This window comes from Tiliqua scincoides, chromosome 3 (genome assembly GCF_035046505.1).
Source record: "Tiliqua scincoides isolate rTilSci1 chromosome 3, rTilSci1.hap2, whole genome shotgun sequence".
In the NCBI taxonomy this organism is placed as follows: domain Eukaryota; kingdom Metazoa; phylum Chordata; class Lepidosauria; order Squamata; family Scincidae; genus Tiliqua; species Tiliqua scincoides.
In genome coordinates, this window is record NC_089823.1 from 225,522,909 (window position 1) to 225,538,400 (window position 15,492).

Here is a 15,492-nt window from a genome sequence, read left to right on the forward strand (position 1 = left end):
AACGCCTTCTGAAAGTCCAGATATATAATGTCCACGGGTTCTCCCACATCCACAGGCCTGTTGACCTTTTCAAAAAATTCTAAAAGGTTTGTGAGGCAAGACTTACCCTTACAGAAGCCATGCTGATTCTCCCTCAGCAAGGCCTGTTCATCTATGTGTTTTGAGATTCTATCTTTGATGAGGCATTCACCATCTTACACGGAATAGATGTTAGGCTGACCGGCCTATAGTTTCCCGGGTCCCCCCCTCTTTCCCTTTTTAAAGATAGGCGTGACATTTGCTATTCTCCAATCTTCTGGCACCGTGGCCGTTTTGAGGGACAAGCTGCATATTTTATTCAAGAGATCAGCAACTTCATTCTTTAATTCCTTAATAATTCTTGGGTGGATGCCATCCGGGCCTGGTGACTTATTGATCTTTAATTTATCAATGAGGTCTGAAACATCTTCTCTTTCAACCTCTATCTGACTTAATTCCTTGGTCAGGAATTTGTAAACAAAAGGAAAAGGAGGAAAAAGTTATGGTGGGGAGAGGCAACATTTTGATTGTGAAGCTGTGTGGGGCTCAGGTGGTGGTCTTCAGTAGGCCAGTTTGGACAACACTTTGAACCCTGAGGGATTTGCAGCCACAGTGTAGCCCCTTGATAAAGGAACAAACATTTCTGTCATGACAAAGGGTTAACTTTCTTCTGGATTTGCAAGTAGCTCTGTAGGGTGTTGAAGGGTCAGGCTTCTGATAGGTTAATGAGGGCTGACAAGTATAAAAGAACCACCATATGCTGGGGAAAGGGAGTCGTCCTTCTGTCACTCATTCTACAGATGGATACCTGCCTGACTATTTATTGGCACATAATCTTTGGTGGACTCAAGTCCACTTCAACTGATGCATGAGATGTTACCCTTGGTTCATACAGATCAGTGGATCAACAGGATCTACTTTAGGAGCCCGCGGACCACTGAAGCAAACACTGCAATTGTTATGGATCACATGCAACCCCATCCATCCCCACCACACACAAAAAATACAATTCAATCTGGTAGCCCATGGGGGAGTGCTTGGCAAGACACTGGCAATGCCAGCTGCAGGGGTGGGGGATCCATTCTACACCCTCTCTGGTGGTCCATGGGGAAGCATTCTGCTGAGTAAGTGCTCCTCCACAGGCTACCAGAAAGGGTGGAGAATGGACCCTCCCGCAGCTGGCACTTCAGCAAGTGCTGGACCACTAGAGAGAATGGAGAATAGACTACCTACAGCCATGGATGAGACTTCAGTGATCCATGGGGGAGTGTTCACTGGAAGTGACCAAAGGTCACTTTTTCAATCAATCAATCAATCAATCAATCAATCAATCAATCAATCAATCTTTTTTCCTGAAACCTCACGGACCACTTCTCAGGGTCTCACAGACCACCAATGGTCCCTGGACCACAGGTTGGGAACCACTAATATAGATATAGAGAGAAAAGGAAAAAAAATGTAAACAGGAGGGCCATGTGCCGTGAAATGTGAAATTAGCCTGTGACAAGTCTTTAAGTTGTCTTTAATAATAATTAAGTGTTTATAAGATAAGCACAGTGAAAGCCATCTTAAATATCCTTCAGATGTTTGGTGATATTGACAATAATTACCAGGTACCGTTGTGACATATCCCTGTGCTTATCTTATAGTGACCATTTATTGATCGTTGTTACTAATTCATTGTTCGTAATTGTTGTTACTATTCATTGCCACTATAAATTGTGGAATTTATCTTCTGGATAATTACATGAGACCCTTGGCTGCAACAAGCTAAGGGTCATTTCAGGTCAGATACTTTATCACCCTAACTGGCTCCACGTGCTCAATGCTGTGTGCGCTCATGGAACCTGCACAACCCTGGTCCCTCCCTTAGTGTCAGAGTATTTTCCTAATCACATGTGATTTCTTATAATCACATTTGCAAAGACGAAAGCTGATCAGGTCTTACAGGAGTACAGAAGCAAGCACACGGACAGATCCAGATTGATACCAACAGCAGTCACTGACATACCCCCTTAAAATTAGCATCTCAGGAACCCTCAAACCCACATGGAAGAAGGGCTGCATCGTGCTGCCTTTACTATATCAGGGCTACACTACTGACTACAGTGGTAGGAGCAGCTTCATGCATGCAGACTGAAAAACTCCTTAATGAAGTTTATGCTCTGTCTGAAAACATACACCTAAGTGTTGGATAATTGGTGAAAACTACCTTAGTTAGTGATGCACCAGTATTAACATCTAAGTTCTACCATGTTCAAATCAGGCTAAAGAGACACAAGATTTCTTTTACTTCCATTCATACAAGGACTCTCCAGGCACAATGTATGAGCTCCAGGACAGGGCTTATGACCACAGTGAGGAAGACTGTATTTTCAAACACACCCAGTAGCAACCTTTATTATCACACAGGCAATTTTCCCAGCTTCCATAATCTCAGGAATCATTGCCAGCGATATCTACAATCACCTACTATGTTCCCCACTCCCCTGCAAATGGTCAAAAGAGAGAAAGCCTACTGTATGGACAGACCCAAAAGGGTCAAACTACATATTACACAGAGCAGATGTCATTGGATTTCCTTATCTTTACATATTTTATTTTAAACAGCTGCAGCTACATCAGCTTAGGAGCACCACATTGAATTGGGACAGTGATGCTTGGGGGAAGGGAAGGGTGTTTAACACCTTGTACTTACCTAAATTGCTTCCCAAAGGTGTTGTGGGGGAAATAGTGAATAGTCATGAAAACAGGATGCTCGAGAACAAAGTTTTTAAATTCTTACAGGCTGCCTCCTTCATGTCAGCTCTGCTAACACCATGGTTTAGCCGTAAAATAGGCTACTTTGCAGGCTTTAACAAATACAATAAAATACACATTTTTGTATGCATCCTTGTAGACAAAAATGGAACTGACTATAGCAACCATTTTTCCCTTAATCAGAACAGTACCTTATTCTCCTTTCTCCATTTCACATCAGTATAAATGGTCTCAGTAAATAATTAAGAGTCTTCACCCAATTCAGGCACTGGACAGAAATCCCAACTTGGCAATACAGTTAGATATTTGGAGACAATATTACCAGTGGTTGTTTAACTTTAGCTTTCTTCTCCATTCTCTCAGCTTTCCCCAGGTGATGATCAGGTCTGCTTAGCCCAATGCTCGTAGTCACTTGCCAAGAGGAGTTTATGTACAGTCAAAGGTTCACTTGTCATGAGCTTCTTGGAGAACTGTACAGGCATATCATCTTTCTACTGAAGTTTATAATCTTTCAGGAGGAGGGGCAGTTGGTGAATACCAATGTGGGAAAGGCTGGGGAAGCTTTTTTCTGGCTACAGAAGATACAATTAATCAACCTGAATGTTAATGAAAAACCAAGAACTCTGCAGACGTTTGCCTTCTCCTCATCACTTGTTTAAATAAGGGAAGAGCAAAAGCCGAAGGGGCACGTAGACAGATACGCCCACCCAATGAACTGAAATTCTTGCTGGGAGTGTATAGTAGTTCCTGTAAAGTCTTGTGGGTACCATGCCCCCAAAAGAATGAGACACAAAACCATCTCTACCCTGCTTTTCCATTGACTACCAAGAGAACAAATAAAAATAGACATAAAACAATTAAACACAATACAGATATTATTATAACACTATGTTAAAGCAGAAGAGACAAATCGCAAAATCAACCAGCAGGAATATAGTAAATCCAAAGACCTTTCATAACAGAAAGGTTTTTATAGTGTGGTGGAGCAAGAGGGCCAGACAAATATCCCCCAGGGACAACATTTTAAATGAATAAACTGATCATCTTTTGTCTGGTCCAATTTCATATGTTGCAAGCTTTCAGGTCACACAGAACTCCTAATCAGGCTGACTGGCAACTAGTTCTCAAGTGTATATTTCAAATATCTGCATTGGTTGCTAATAATTAGTAGCTAATGCTACATTTTGTTTAACCAACGAAAAAAACACTAGCATAGTCCAAGATACATCAGATCTAATCAAAAGATTACTTCCTTACCTGTGTGTCTCTGCCACAGTTGTTGGTTCCATAACATCAAACAATATATTAGGTTAAAAATAAAGAATATGTGTCTCGGTATTTAAAAAAGAGCCAGTCGTGTTTATGACAAAGTTCTGTTCTTGGCTAGGTGGAGTGGCAGGCTGGAGTGGGCAGTGGACAGATGGGGGGGGGGCTTACCCATTCACCACCTCTCCATGAGTGCCCCTCTATCAGGGCCTAGGAGAAGGGGGTGATTTGTACCTGGGCCCAGGGTCAGAAAGGGGGCCCAGGAGCCAAAGGAGGGGGCCCAGAAAGTTCTTGGGATCTGACCTGAACTTGCTGATGGGCTCTGCATCAAGAAGGCTAGTAGACCTGAGCTTCAAAGACTATTGTGGCTGTCAGCACCCTCCCCCTATCCTTTTCCCCCCATTCTGCCGCCCCATTGCACCCCTCCCCCTTTGGGAAGGGGCCCAGAATAAACTTTGTATCCCCTGATAAAATTTCTTTCATAGGCCCTGCCCTCCATGCAAACATTTCAAGCTGCCTGATAGATGGACTATCCCTGCACTCATAGCAGACTAGTCTGTGATTGTACGCAACACCTTGAAACATTTTTTTGAACATTTATGCCAGAAGAAGAGCTGGTTGATATGATAAAAACCTGTGTTCCCTGTTCAACGTATGTTAGTCTAAGAAAGACATCATGTCAATGATTCCCAAGTGATTTCCAACAAAATCAGCTTTCTAAAGAAACTGAACCCAAAACTCAAAATGAACTCAGGGCACAGCCTCAGTGGAAATGTTTGTTTTAACGTGATATACATTCTCTCAGTAATCCATACAACGGCCCCATAAAGTAGGTCAATACTATTAACCTCAGACTGCAGAGGTGATGGTCTAAGGCTGAGAGAACAGCAGCTTGAGTAAGGGGCTAACTTGAGATGATGTGGGAGATCCATGACTGGCTTTCTTGATGTCTTCTTTTGCTAAAAGTAGATGTGGGCGAGGCCTGCTTTCGATTGGGGCCACAGTGCTGGGGAAAGTAAAGTCTAATTCTCTGCCCCATGCCACAGCTTTAATCCAAATTGCTCACCTGTTAGCTGTGGAGACAGGGCCAATTCAGACAGCAACTGTTACCCTGCACATGCCCGATCTTGTCTGATCTCGGAAGTTAAGCAGGGTCAGGCCTGGTTAGTACTTGGATGGGAGACCGCCTGGGAATACCGGGTGCTGTAGGCTTATACCATAGTCTTTCGAGACTGAAGGTTGCCAACCATGGTGCTAGAGGCAGAATGCCAACCCCCCTTACTGGTCGTGTGCCACCTTCCACCTCTGTTGCTGCTCCTCATTCTGTTCCCTGAATTTAAAATGGAAGATAGGAACAGAGCAGAATCAAGGAATCATAGAGTTGGAAGTGACACACAAGGCCATCTAGTCCAACCCTGTGCTCGTAGAAGGAAATTTTCCTAAAGCAGTGTTTCTCAACATTTGTCCCCCGTCATACCACTTTTCATGGTCCACCTATTGGAAGTGCCACCGGAAGTAATTGGGGATGATGTCATCGCCAGTTACCTCCGGAGTTGGAGGCCAGATGCAATGTGACAAACACTGGTAAGTGGCTCAGGACAGATGGAAAGTCTTTTTAGAGCACATGAAAAGCGCATGCTAGAGCTCTGCCTGCCAAGCCGAGCCTCCTACTGCTGGTCTCAGGGCCAGGTGGCAGGGGTCTGGGAGTCCTGCATGTACCACCAGACAACACTTCAGGTATCACTGGCTGAGAAACTCTGTCCTAAAACATCTCCACCAGGTGCCTTTCAGCCTCTGCTTGAAGATCTCCAGTGAGGGAGAATCCACCCACTTCCTTGGCAGTCGGTTCTACTGCCGAACTGCCCCTACTATCAAGAACCACTTTCTGATGTCTAGCTGGAATCTCCTCTCTTGCAGTTTACACCCATTGGGCCTATGTCTAGTGGCAGAGGCAGTTGAGAACAAATTTGTTCCTTCTTCCATATGACAGCCCTTCAGGTCTTTGAAAAGTGTTGTCATATCCCCCCTCAGCCTTCTCTTCTCCAGACTAAGCATACCAGGTTCCCTCCATCTTTCTTCATAGTGCTTGTTCTCCAGCCCTCTGATCATCCACGTTGCCCTTCACTGAATCTGCTCCAGTTTGGCTGCATCTTTCCTAAAGTGTGGTGCCCAGAATTGGACACAGTACTCCAGGTGAGGTCTGACTAGAGGACATGTGAAGAAGACACTTCTTCTTTTGCTCCATCCCCCTCTTCCTTTTTCAAAACTTGGGAGTGGGGGCAGTGCTTCCTAGTTTCCGGTATCTTGCGACTCCCCCACGCAGCGCATGGCTCCTGGAAATGACTGGTGATGACATCATTGCTCGTTATATCTGAGTTTTCTGGCCAGATGTGATGCTACAAAAGATGGTAAGAGGCTCAGAGTGGGCAGGGAAGTTTTTCCAAGCATGCCAAAACTGTGTGCAGGAGCTCAGCCTACCAAACCGAGCCTACCATCCTTTGTAGCATGTGTAGCACCCTTGCTGCTGATTTGTGGCCATCCCGTGGCTCCTCAGGGAGTGCCCCACGACTCCCCTGGGAGCCGCACCTCACATTTTGGGGACCTCTGGAGTGGAGTGAGGAGGACTAGCAGAGATGTGTGGATAATAGATGCCCCTTGCCAATCTACCTCCCAAAGCAACTGCCTTAGGTGACCTCACGGACAGGCTGGCCCTACATGAAGTGAAATGGTGCCTGCATATTTTCCCTTCCATGGCTAGTGGCAGCTTGGGAGGAGGGCACTTGGCACTGAGACATCAGTATTGGAAGTGGAGTTAAAACACATTTCCAGCATGATGGCCCTGATCCAAATGGGATAGCTTCCCCCCTTGGCCGCTTTTAGCAATCTTCCAGCTCCCGTATCACATCCAGTTAGCCCCTGACTCAAGGTGCTGCTCTCTCAGCCTCAAGTCCCCACCCAGGGACACAATAGTCGATGGGATCATTTTGCTACCACATTAACACACACTGCATGTATTTAATTAGATCACTGTGATCTTTCCCTGGTGTATCTCCATCTTTCGGGAACCACACAGGCACTTTCTTTGCTAGGAGCTCAGCTGTTCTTGTTTTCTTGTCCAGGGACATCATTAATCTTTGGTGCACACAATTAGTTACAGGAGGTAAACTTGGATTGGTTCTTCTAGGTCATTAGTGCTAATCTGGCCTGGGCTGGCTCGCAGCAGTTTCTTCAGAGTGCCTGGGGACAGCTTTTCCAGTTAAAAACACACACACAGAGATGCAATACATGAGTTAATCATGATCAAAATGCAGCACGTTCCAGAATAAACTCCACCCCAACCAGCATTATCAGTGGGATGCTGAATCAGTGTGCTGTTTTCTCCTTTGAGAGAGGCTCACATGGTGAAGGACAATGAACCCCTACTGCCTCTCTACAGTCTGTCATGCATCATTCACATGAACAAAGTGTCTATTGCCCCAAAGACAAAAATAATCCATGCTCCTGATTACAAATAAAACTTTAACTTGAGGAAAAAAAACTTGCTCCTAAGCCAGTACCAAAGGATTTCCAAACCGGCAGGTGCATCCAAAGGGGCTGTCATCAATGGCATAGCTAGAGGGGTACAAAGCACTAAAATTTTGCAGGCGCCTGAACACACTGTGCAAGTGGCCCTTCCCCTTCACAGCCATTCTGGGTGGTGGGAGCAAAATGGAGGCAAATGCCTCCCACCACCTGTAATGGCTCTGAAGAGGAGGGGCTGCTTGCATGGCATGTTCAGGTGCCTGTAAAACTTAGAGCTTTGCACCCCCTCTAGCTATGCCACTGGCTGTAACTAATGAAGCCCATAAAAATATTGGAAGGAGCGATGGGAATATCCCTTTCTGAAGCATATAACAGTGTCAAGTTCATGTTGACTCACATCCCAACCCTATCTAACTCCCCAGACATTGATTACAATCTCTGCTGTATACCAGGAGGGCATTTCCACATGTTGAGGCCTCCTTGGGGTAAGGGAATATATGTCCCCTTTGCCCTGGGGTAAGCCTCAGCAGCTTACATGGGTCAACTCAGACCCGCACCAGCAATATCAGAGTTGGGAGTCGCTGACTTGCCTGCCACAACTGGGTTAGTCACATCCCAGTATTCCCATCACTAGAATGGGAAGTGGTCACCTCTGCTTCTCTCTCTTCTAGCATTGGGAGGGATGCTAGTAAGCTCAGATGGAAGGCTATCAGCTATATTGGGGTCTTCAGCTTCAGAGAGATGGGTGAGTGGGTTAGAAACTCCTGGATAAGGTGCAGAGAATAACAGTGACATATCACTCCGGAGGATCTGGCCCTTGCGCTGAAGAAGTTGACCTTTGACACTGTCACAGTGTGCTTCTGTTAACTTTAGGCTGTGTTCTCATTAGTGGCCCTTCCTGCAGTTCTTTCTGGGATGGTTGGCTACCTTCAGTCTCGAAAGACTATGGTATAAGCCTACAGCACCCGGTATTCCCAGGCGGTCTCCCATCCAAGTACTAACCAGGCCTGACCCTGCTTAGCTTCTGAGATCAGACAAGATCAGGCATGTGCAGGATAGAATGGGGTAAACATGTCCAAATTCTTACGCTAGTTGGCGTGTTTGCAGCCCATATTTTCCAAAAGCAACACAAGACGCAAATGACTCATTAGTGGATGCCCTGGCCTGCCACTGGAAGGAGCACATTGGGATGCTTGCTTATAAACAGATTTGTAAGCAGGGCGATATTCCAGCTTGCCTTTTAACCCAGCAAGCTGCAGCATTTGTTTGGAAGTACAGTAGTTCCTTGAAAATAGTAGCCACATCTCATTTGGCTTCTGGTCTAGGGAATTTCAACCGAGGGTGGGGGTGGGTCAACAAGCCTTTTGCACTTATTGTCTCCAGCTGAGGTTGAGTATTGGTTGGGTGCATGCCAGTCCTTGGTGGCACTGAGGTCCCACAGTCACATTCTGTACATTCTTAAATATGGGTAACCACCATTTGATCATGGTGAACAATTGTTGGAGTTTGCTCCATATTAACCTGATAGCAGCAAGTATAATGGGGTGACTGTTTGCTGATTTCATTAATCATTGATCTACAAATACCTGCCTTTCCTGACAAGTGATAGACTTCTAGCTCTGTGCATAAGGAAACCAGCAAGAAGGGTCTTTGCTGCTGGCTCTCTCCATTCACTCAGTGCACATGTGTAAAGTCTCCTCGTAGCCTGGCCATCACTGACTGTCTCGGGAATTGTGAGCGTTTCACTGTTAAGAGGAAATGGTTGAATCCACTTTTTGGGAAGACTGGATGGTCTGGTGCTTCAAGTCTATAGTGAGCATCTCTGTTATTTTCCCTGCTATGGACACTGACCAAACCCTGTTATGGACACTTCGCTGCAGACACTGTTTGTAACCGCTAAGTGTGGGGTAGGGGAGGAACCCTTTCCTGTTAACTACAAAGTGCTAACAAAGGGCTACAAAGGGCTTCTTTCTCCTTTCTAGGTACTCATTGAATAACCTGTTGGTGGAGAGGAGAGTTGGCACAATGTGACGAACGGACTCTTCTCCAAAGACACAAGATGCAGCACAGATAGAGAATGGGGGATGAGCTGGTGTTGGTAATGCTTCTGGTTTATAGGGCTACCAACATTTGGTGTTTTACCTTTTCCATTTGGCAGTGTTGCCTTAGATTCAATAAACCAGGCATTTCAACTCAGAAGAAATTATCCATTTGCTTTTCAATTGTCTCCATACTCTGAACCTCGTGGCTCCTTCTTTAGGCCAGGCTGTGCCCCTGACCCAGGAAAAGGGCTTTGGTTTTTTTTAAGTTACATTGCTTTCAGTATTTGAATCATTTGTTTTGGAGCTGGAAAACACAACCCTGATTTCCCCACGTCAGACAGTGACCCTACCACTGGGGAGAAAGTCCCTACTGCACAAAGCCCCTTGACTTTCTTCCACAGAAATAATTTGCATCTATGAAAGAAAGAACACACAGCCTGACAGCTCCACAGGCACTTCACTAGTTAATAATAATGCAAGCACATTATCTCATTAGAGGCTGCGGTTGGAGCAAAATTGAAATCACATCCAGCCCCGGCTGTATCTGGACTATGCAGTCAAAGTTTACAGTGCGACATCAAATTAATTGCTTTGATGGCCTTGAGATGGACTTGGTTATTAGCACAAATATTAACTTGGCAACACAGCTCCTGATGCAATCTGGGGTTGCAATTGGAACTTGATCACCTTAAATGAGTTCTCTCACATCAACCAATTATTCATTCTTGCTATAGTCAAGAACTACAAGCTATAAACCTGGTTGGCTCTGTACGGTCAGGCAGTGCTGGTATTTTTCACTGGGGAGATTTCATGCAAACCTGAAACCTGGTGCCAGGTTTCTAGGGTCCCTTCAGTCGGCAGACCATAACACCCCCACCTGCCCCCTGATGGCAGATGGGATGCTACCTCTTCCACTGGCACTGAGGGTTTGGGGGTAACCTGACCAGGCGAACCCTCAGATACCACTCTGGAGACAGTGGAAAGCACCAGTGTTAAATGTGTATGCACACATTCAAATCTTCCTGCACCACATTCTGTAACTCTGGATCCGATGCAGCCAACATACTTATCCATCTCCATTCATTAGTCAACATGCACTGTTAATTTGTGCAGTGGATTGTGCCAGAACCAGACACTCCTGGTTGCTAACAGTTAAATGTGATGTTGCACATTTCTAGCACTCGTTCAAAAGACTTCCGTCAGCTTCTTGCCTTCTGTCCTTCACATGCACGTTTATCGATCGATCTTCCTTTTCCTCCTCCCCCTTGAGGAATTTCTGTCGACTGCTGGAAGATTAATTTGCTGGTAGATTTTGGACTGTGGATCCTTTTAAGCTGCACAACACCACCCTAAGACACAATCCCAGATAAGGGCTTTGAAATTTTATCTGCTTTGTGCATGATTTTGCTGGAAAGGTTTTTGGTGAATGTCCCCCTTGTGATTCGATTATGGCTTTTTCGTCAGCACTGCAAAAGCGACATGAATCACTGGTTGTCCGTGCGCACTCAGTTGCCTTCCCTTGTTTGGTTTCCTTATCACATTAAAGAAAGACTGTGCTGTCTTTTGTCACTGCAGTACTACAATAGGCAGAAACGGGTATGTACGTACCTGTCCTGAGACAGAAATATTTAGAGGTCTCCAGCTTTCTTCTAGGGACATTCCTTTTCCCAAATAAAGAATGGAAAAATCAATAAGGGATGAAGGAATGGGAATGGCTACATGGAGATGCTACTTGGGGGCACCAAGGAGGGGTGTTGGCCACGGATTGCTCGTGGGGCCTGGTGCAGTAGGTGTGTTTTGTGTGTGCTAGGTGTCCTATCCCAACGGCCTGAACAAATTAGTGCAGAGCTTGTAGCATATGTTATAAAGGGGGCTAAACTTTAAAAATACACATAAGTATTAAAAATTATTTACTTGCTGCCCACCTCCCAGGCCTGAACTACCCCCCCATTCCATTACACCCCACCCTGCCCCCCGTTTTGCCCTTCCCCCCACCAATCCACCAGCCAGTGAGGAGCTTACCTGCTTCAGCACACGCTGGTCTTCCACAGGCACCAGCAAGCCAGCCCATTGCAAACTCTTCCGCCTTCTCAACGTGCTTTCTGGCATGTTTATGACATCCAGCGCTGGCAAAGTGAATGCGCCACTGGTGCTGTGGCACAATAGGATTGCGCCCACATTAAAGTTAAAACTGAACGAAATTATTTATTTGGATCATGTTCTTAATGACGTCTGTAATGATTACCTAGCATGCAGCTCCCCTGGCATGGAAAATAGAGGATTGCCAAATTGTGAGATGCTAATTTCGCATTTAGTGTGGGGCCCTTGAAAATGTGGGATCTGGAGCACAAACTACAAGGTTAATCCAGCATTGCCAAGGATCCTATAGTCTCTAACTGGAGGAAACTACTAACTGGACCAGGAGGCACCTTTTAAAGCCATTTCTGCCCAACGTTGCATATATGCAACAAGGATCAAATGTGTACACCTGTGTGTTGGGCAGAAATGGTTAAAGTGGTGTCCTCTTATATTTGACAGGGGAGAGAAACAGTCCCTCTTCATCCCAGCGTAGCATCTTTCCCAGTGGCTGTTGCTGGTGGCTCTTCTGCAACTGTGAGCCCATTAAGGACAGGGAGCCATTGATTGATTGATTGATTTTGCTATCTACGTTGCTTATATCGATAGTGGGGTGGGAGGAGGATTAAATACTCATCCCCATATGCGACAGTGCCAATCGTGATCTCATTTCCCAACAATTGTTTGAATGTGAAAAAAATGAACATGGAATGTCCCATGATACGTCTGGTCTGACCCTCAAATTAGCCTATGCTAGTTGTAAGACTAGGTTTCAGGTTATGCCAAAAACTAGGGACAAAGAAACAAAAATGGCTCTTCCTCCCTCTTGAAAATATAACATTGAGCATTTGTTCTTTCTCCCAGACAAGAAATAGATCTGGAGATCTTTATGTACCATAAACATGTCACTGTTCTCATTTTGTGTTCTCAGATATTTTGTGTATATGCTTAATTCCATCATTTCAAGTTGCTGCTGGTGTGTTGCACTTTTGAGGCGCTTTTGTGCAAGTACTTTTGAGGTACTTGTGGGGCAACAATCTCCTTTTGGGGCAAAAGCGAAGGGAATGTGGCATCCTCTCATTTTGTTGAACAGAGAGGAAATGATCATTCAATTAAAACTATTACAAGAAAAAAATAGTCTGGTCACTGACCTCTGCCTTCATGTGGTCTAGTAATGGTCAACAGATAATACCACAAAGTTTAAAGAGTACCCAAGAGGGTTAGGGACTAATAATCCCTTAGAAAACAAACATTTTGCTCTCTTTATGTGGTCCTTTGGTAGTGTGCATTGCCCAGTATTATTATCAGAACAGGAATTCAGGTGAACTGATAAAGAAGATATATTGGGGCCTAACACCAGGTGCATGTGTGGAGATCTTCAAGAGTGAATTCAATTCCCCCTTTTATTTTCATTGATGCATTGGACTGAACTGTCCCTCTACAATCCCGACATGTTGTAAATAATTCAACAGTTGTGTTAAAAGCCTAAATGTTTCATCATCGCATTCTTTAAGACTGATGATGCTGTTTCCTGGTACTTTAACCAGCAGAACTATCAGCCCAAGTGTTACACTGCTTGCAAAATCACAAGCAGCTTCTGGAATTGCCCTACCCTGATTTCAGCAAAAGCTTTGGACAATCAGTCCCTCAAAAAAGTATTTTCTAAACACATGTGTGTATGCACAAATTTACACTCAACCATTAATGCAGTGGCACAATTTAAAATGCAGAAGTTCATCATCTCACCTCTCCTACCACAGCTACGTTCCACCAAAACTAACCAACAAAAGAAATCAAGTTGATTTTTCCCCTGATTTTTTTGTCCTATTTATTTCTACTTTGAAATTTCTTCATGTAAAGATCTAGCTTATTGAATCCCAAATTATTTTTGCATTGATTGCAATTGTTTAAAACAAATTTATAAAGATTTGAAAAACTGAATTTAAAAATATCCCAGATGAATATAAAAGATACATTAGCATGCAAGTTTACTCATAAGTAAATCCCACTGTATTCAGCAGGTCTTATACCTGGGTAAATTTGCATAGGATCAATATAACATGAGCTACATACCGTCTCTCAGGCAGACCTGGGAAAAAATTATGCCTTAGACCAGCGGTCTCCAAGTGGCTACCTGCTGCATCCCAGAATTACCCATCTGTTGCCTCTGCAACCTTCAGTTTTCACAGCCAATCTTTGCAGAAACTCACACTGGGTAGCCCCTTCCACTGCCTGTTGCTGCAGAAGGCTCTGTGCCCTGATTTCCCGGGGGAAGTGGCTGCCCAATGCGAGTTTCTGCAAAGATCAGCTGCAAAAAATGGAGGTGTGGTGCAAAACGGAAAGCCTTCACCACCACCGCGCTCCACCAGATAGGTAATCCTCCTAGGATGCTGGATCTGGCACACAGACCGGGGTTTGGAAGTCCCTGGTCTAGACCAGTAGTTCCCAAATTTACCACTGCTGCAACGCCCTTGGAACCTGGAATTGAGGGGTAGTGACATCACTCGCCACTCACTTCAGGTTTGAGGTAGTCACAAGCCTCCTAATGGCAGTAAGAGGGTCAGTGGTGGGCAGAAGGGCACATGGTTTTCATGCTCTGCAGCTCTGCCCACTGTGCTGAACCACCTGCCGCGTTGAACCTCCTGCCACTGTTTGGAGGTTCATGCCACAGTCTCCCTGCCTTTAATATGGAATATGTCAAATGTGATGATAACTTTCCAATAATGTGGAAGCGAGATCACAGAAGAGAAACATATTTTAATTGACTGGCTGCACTTGACAATGGAGCTCTTTCACTCAGTTTATAGATCTGAGAACTTCCCAGACAGATTTGTCACTTGTCACAAAAGGCCCTTTGGCTACAAATTTCTTTAGGTTACAGGTGTACTATGATAGTTTAATAGGAATTGATTTAGGCTGCAATTGATACACGCTTATCTAGGAGTGAGTCAACTCAGTGGAACTTACTTCTGAGTAGACATGCAGAGGATTGGCTGCTAGTGTTCTTCAGGGAGCCAAAGGCAACCTCTCCAGAGCAAGTAGATGGTCTCTAATAAATATAATTAGATCTCCTGTGAGATTAAACTACTAACTTTTTTTTTAAAAGAAATTGAACTAAGACATCTGCTGCAGAAAACATGTACAGAAGGTCCTCCAAGGGGCTCAGGGCAGTGTTCACACGACTCTCTTCGTTTTATCCTCATATCTAAGATGTGGTGCTATCTCAACACCACCCCAAGATTTGGGTAGGTTTATGGTCTTCCCTACATGTACCTAGATGCATATCAACACACTAAATTATTTAGCAAGGTTATTAAATTCAAGATTTTGAGTGTTTATATAGGAAACCTCTAAAGGGGATATTCCAATACAATGGTTGCATCCAAAGATTTATAGGGTTTCAGATTCCTTTTAGTGCATACAGCATATGGCAAAACATAAGCCTGTCCAGTGTCACTGAATTTAGGAACACAGCAAATAGTATAGCAGTGAAGACCTTTTGGATGAAATGTGTTTGTCATAGGTTCACTGAAGTATGTCTATTTGTACTCTAGGGGAAACTGATTTACTGAAATTTTTTTATACCATGCATTTTTACGGGAAGATGGATGATTTTTAAATGCATAATTCATTACCTGGATTTTGGCAGCCCAATTGGAAATAGGCTGCATATAGTCCTTCAGGGTGGGAAGTAGGACCCAGGGGAAGCAGAGCTGGTTCCTGACCACAGAGTGCAGGGTGGGGCTATTGCAGCCTATGCAAGGTAGGGGAGGTAGAAAAGAAAGTGGGAATCACTTATAGGCTGTGG

The 15,492-nt window shown here is 44.6% G+C and overlaps 2 pseudogenes; one reads left to right on the forward strand and one right to left on the reverse strand.

Moving 5' to 3' along the window:
- Nucleotides 1-5,136: 5,136 nt before the first annotated feature.
- On the forward strand, nucleotides 5,137-5,256 carry LOC136646839 (5S ribosomal RNA; annotated as a pseudogene).
- A 3,263-nt stretch (nucleotides 5,257-8,519) lies between these two features.
- Nucleotides 8,520-8,637, reverse strand: LOC136646812 (5S ribosomal RNA; annotated as a pseudogene).
- Between the last annotated feature and the right edge of the window lie 6,855 nt (nucleotides 8,638-15,492).